The sequence below is a fragment of the Schistocerca piceifrons genome, unplaced genomic scaffold, assembly GCF_021461385.2.
Source record: "Schistocerca piceifrons isolate TAMUIC-IGC-003096 unplaced genomic scaffold, iqSchPice1.1 HiC_scaffold_1331, whole genome shotgun sequence".
Taxonomy (NCBI): Eukaryota; Metazoa; Arthropoda; class Insecta; order Orthoptera; family Acrididae; genus Schistocerca; species Schistocerca piceifrons.
The window spans coordinates 30,001-35,000 of record NW_025727160.1 but is presented as its reverse complement, the minus strand read 5'-3'; the positions used below and the strand labels follow the sequence as shown (position 1 = coordinate 35,000).

Sequence of the window (5,000 nt, the reverse complement as noted above, 5' to 3'; positions counted from 1 at the left end):
CACCCCAACCGCCAAACGCGCACCTCCAGCGGATGAACGGCGGACGTTTCCCGCACTCGTAAAGTGCAATCCACCCCTATAACGTGCGTTTCATGAAGAGTTATTGCCAATATGCGACATTCCCGCTGTCCCTATACATGAGCCGCGACCTGTACCACTTACGAGCGAGAGACGCGATCGCGTTGCTCACTGTACGGCGTCCGATACCGAGCCATCAGCATGTCGGTCCCCATGCGCGTTGCACTCGCACTCGCAGTCGCAAAAACGTGGGGCAAATATATTACGCGGAAGAGTTATAACAGACCGAGCCCCACTGCATGAGGGGAGTCTTTGTCACTAATGTACACAGATGGAACATTTTGGACTGGAACCAGATTACCCGTACACACGGCGCTGATTAGTAATCAATGCAGAGCCATCAAACTACAGAATATATATACAACTGTCCGTATACATGCTGAAAGAGTCTGCCCACAATGGGAACCACACGTCAGCCAGCCACTCTGATCACGCACCACTCTCTGCTTCTAACGGGCGCACATACAATATGTAAGCACCAGCATGGAACAACATCCAGTGCATCCTCTCCGCCACATTACACAATCCACACTATCACAACCAGACCAGGAGGTCCATGCGGAAAATACAATATCCCACCCTTTCGACATCCACCATTGCGCAGATCAGGCACCAACACCCACACATGTCCTATACAACGGTGCACCCAACATCACAATAGTACCTCCTGTCACAGCGCACAAACAATGACATGAGTCAAAGACACAGGTCTGACACAAGCATAGAATTGGAGCGCCGCCTCTAATAAGCCAAAGGTGCATCCTGACGTGACAAATCTGATCATGTCACAAGCATTCACTTACTATAATCACTATCAACGAACCTGCCGCCCCCGCCCCCCCCTACACCTTTCCTTACAACAACGTGTAACCTAACCTAACCTAACCTATGTTGTACCTTAACCTAACCTATGTTGTACCTTAACCTAACCTATGTTGTACCTTAACCTAACCTATGTTGTGCCTTAACCTAACCTATGTTGTGCCTTAACCTAACCTATGTTGTGCCTTAACCTAACCTATGTTGTGCCTTAACCTAACCTATGTTGTGCCTTAACCTAACCTATGTTGTGCCTTAACCTAACCTATGTTGTGCCTTAACCTAACCTATGTTGTGCCTTAACCTAACCTATGTTGTGCCTTAACCTAACCCATGTTGTGCCTTAACCTAACCCATGTTGTGCCTTAACCTAACCCATGTTGTGCCTTAACCTAACCCATGTTGTGCCTTAACCTAACCCATGTTGTGCCTTAACCTAACCCATGTTGTGCCTTAACCTAACCCATGTTGTGCCTTAACCTAACCCATGTTGTGCCTTAACCTAACCCATGTTGTGCCTTAACCTAACCCATGTTGTGCCTTAACCTAACCCATGTTGTGCCTTAACCTAACCCATGTTGTGCCTTAACCTAACCCATGTTGTGCCTTAACCTAACCCATGTTGTGCCTTAACCTAACCCATGTTGTGCCTTAACCTAACCCATGTTGTGCCTTAACCTAACCCATGTTGTGCCTTAACCTAACCCATGTTGTGCCTTAACCTAACCCATGTTGTGCCTTAACCTAACCCATGTTGTGCCTTAACCTAACCCATGTTGTGCCTTAACCTAACCCATGTTGTGCCTTAACCTAACCCATGTTGTGCCTTAACCTAACCCATGTTGTGCCTTAACCTAACCCATGTTGTGCCTTAACCTAACCCATGTTGTGCCTTAACCTAACCCATGTTGTGCCTTAACCTAACCCATGTTGTGCCTTAACCTAACCCATGTTGTGCCTTAACCTAACCCATGTTGTGCCTTAACCTAACCCATGTTGTGCCTTAACCTAACCCATGTTGTGCCTTAACCTAACCCATGTTGTGCCTTAACCTAACCCATGTTGTGCCTTAACCTAACCCATGTTGTGCCTTAACCTAACCCATGTTGTGCCTTAACCTAACCCATGTTGTGCCTTAACCTAACCCATGTTGTGCCTTAACCTAACCCATGTTGTGCCTTAACCTAACCCATGTTGTGCCTTAACCTAACCCATGTCGTGCCTTAACCTAACCCATGTCGTGCCTTAACCTAACCCATGTCGTGCCTTAACCTAACCCACGTCGTGCCTTAACCTAACCCACGTTGTCGCCTAACGTAACCCACGTTGTCGCCTAAACCTGCTCTGTAATTGTTATACGACTCGTTCAATTAGTGTAGTGTTGCCCACCCGCAACCCTCGCAATATAGTTCGCTACTCGCACTCCCCGCTCCCCTGTGTATCGCTTCATGTTAAACACCTTGCAAGTCTTGCTCACTTTCCACATGCTCCTGCTGTACACTGTAATGTGGATGGCAGCAGGACGTACATGCCGCCCCTCCCCACGTCCCCACCTTGCCCCCTGCCTTCGCAAGCTGGTTGGTGAGAACTTTGCATGTTCAATGCCCTCCGCATGCGACGTACTCAGGCTACGTTGTGGTGCGGCCTGTGTCAACTGTCCGCTAATGTCGTACGCGTAAACCACAATCTGTACTGCACATTCGTCCTTATGTACTGAATGATACATCGTGGCACATGTGTGACCGTACAACGACTGCGCCCAAAAACGGCGGACCATACAGTGCAAATATTGTGCACGCAGCTACGTGTCGTCTCCCTATGAGAGCTGGATTGCAGTGTGGTACGCCATAGAGACGTGTGGGAGGAACGGACGCCGTGGATGGCGATCAGCATGAGCTGTCTGTTGATGTATTCGGACCTAGTCGTCTCTCCTCACACACCGTGATGGCATGGTGCACCGCGTTCCATATCTGCGACATGCTACAGAGGCCGGTTGACAGTCGTTCGAGCAATGGACATCGCATACGTACGGGGGCCACCTTCCACGTATTGTCTAGGCGTGCACATTTTGTTGCGTGTATGTGGGCAGACGTAGTGTGGCGTGACACCTGACACAGGCATGCAATAATCGTGGAAGTTGCAAATGGCGATGGACGCCTGCGTTTTCTGGTGAAGTTACGCAAATGAACAAATGGTAACCTGTTGTGGTGCGGTTGTTCTCGCTAGGGGTGAATCGGTGATGGCGACGATAGGTTGAGGTACTAACCGGTTGTTCCAGCGATACCCACCATGCCGACGAAACTGAACGGCATCTGGGTGTGAAGCGATACGCGGCGGTGGCTGGGTGGGACCGTCCCCGGCCGGTGAGGGGGCGCCTCCCGGCGTGCTGGCCGCGCGGTGCGTGGGCGCACGCGCTACAGCCGGCTGGTGGGGGCGGCCAGTGGCAGGCGCGCCGGCCGACGGACGCGGCAGGCGTCGCAGCTGCGCGCCGGCGCACCCTGCGCGCGGCGCCGTGCGGCCAAAGTAGGTCCTCGCGGGCCCGGTGCGAAGCGCGGTGGACATCTTCAGTGTGCTGGTCCGATTGAGGACTGTGTGCGTTGAGGATGCGCTGCCGCCCGGCGCTCGGCGCCGCGACGCCGTCTGCTGCTCGGTCGCCCCAGCGGTTCTCGCTGGTGGTTTGTATCGCAGCTGTGCGGATGTGTTGGCGCGTGCGCTGTGCTGGGAGAGTTCGCTTCGGCACCCAAGTGGGGCTTTTGTCCTTCTGTGGCGCTGGCGTTGGAGCTGCCGGTCACCGTAGGTGGCGCGTGTTGTCTCCCGCCGGCAATGCCACGACAGCACGCTCCCGGGCCTCTGTCGGCAGCGGCAAGCTCAGTTGGGAGCACGGGTGGTCGCACCGAAAGCGTCTACTCGCCTAACTCCGGGCGATTGCGCCTCTCTCGAACCCGACCAAGTACTTGGGACGGCGCTGCGCGCCGCCGGGACCTGAGAGGGTTTCGAGGTGTATTGTGCAGGGGAGCTCAGCCTCCTCCTGTTTGCAGAATGATTGAGCGGACGCTTGCGTGTTCGCGCGGGCCCCCGGGACACACTCCCGGGCGGCCGGCTGCTCAGCTCTAGTTGACGCAGCTCCCTGGTTGATCCTGCCAGTAGTCATATGCTTGTCTCAAAGATTAAGCCATGCATGTCTCAGTACAAGCCGCATTAAGGTGAAACCGCGAATGGCTCATTAAATCAGTTATGGTTCCTTAGATCGTACCCACGTTACTTGGATAACTGTGGTAATTCTAGAGCTAATACATGCAAACAGAGTCCCGACCAGAGATGGAAGGGACGCTTTTATTAGATCAAGACCAATCGGTCGGCTCGTCCGGTCCGTTTGCCTTGGTGACTCTGAATAACTTTGGGCTGATCGCACGGTCCTCGTACCGGCGACGCATCTTTCAAATGTCTGCCTTATCAACTGTCGATGGTAGGTTCTGCGCCTACCATGGTTGTAACGGGTAACGGGGAATCAGGGTTCGATTCCGGAGAGGGAGCCTGAGAAACGGCTACCACATCCAAGGAAGGCAGCAGGCGCGCAAATTACCCACTCCCGGCACGGGGAGGTAGTGACGAAAAATAACGATACGGGACTCATCCGAGGCCCCGTAATCGGAATGAGTACACTTTAAATCCTTTAACGAGTATCTATTGGAGGGCAAGTCTGGTGCCAGCAGCCGCGGTAATTCCAGCTCCAATAGCGTATATTAAAGTTGTTGCGGTTAAAAAGCTCGTAGTTGGATTTGTGTCCCACGCTGTTGGTTCACCGCCCGTCGGTGTTTAACTGGCATGTATCGTGGGACGTCCTGCCGGTGGGGCGAGCCGAAGGCGTGCGACCGCCCCGTGCGTGCTCGTGCGTCCCGAGGCGGACCCCGTTGAAATCCTACCAGGGTGCTCTTTATTGAGTGTCTCGGTGGGCCGGCACGTTTACTTTGAACAAATTAGAGTGCTTAAAGCAGGCAAGCCCGCCTGAATACTGTGTGCATGGAATAATGGAATAGGACCTCGGTTCTATTTTGTTGGTTTTCGGAACCCGAGGTAATGATTAATAGGGACAGGCGGGGGCA

At 53.1% G+C, this 5,000-nt stretch overlaps 1 non-coding gene across 1 annotated transcript in view; it reads left to right on the top strand.

Moving 5' to 3' along the window:
- Positions 1-4,021: 4,021 nt before the first annotated feature.
- LOC124732233 overlaps positions 4,022-5,000 on the top strand; it is a 1,909-nt gene continuing 930 nt past the window's right edge. Inside the window, exon 1 of the ribosomal RNA XR_007008625.1 lies at positions 4,022-5,000. This exon is cut by the window's right edge and continues 930 nt beyond it. This is a non-coding gene — a ribosomal RNA (small subunit ribosomal RNA).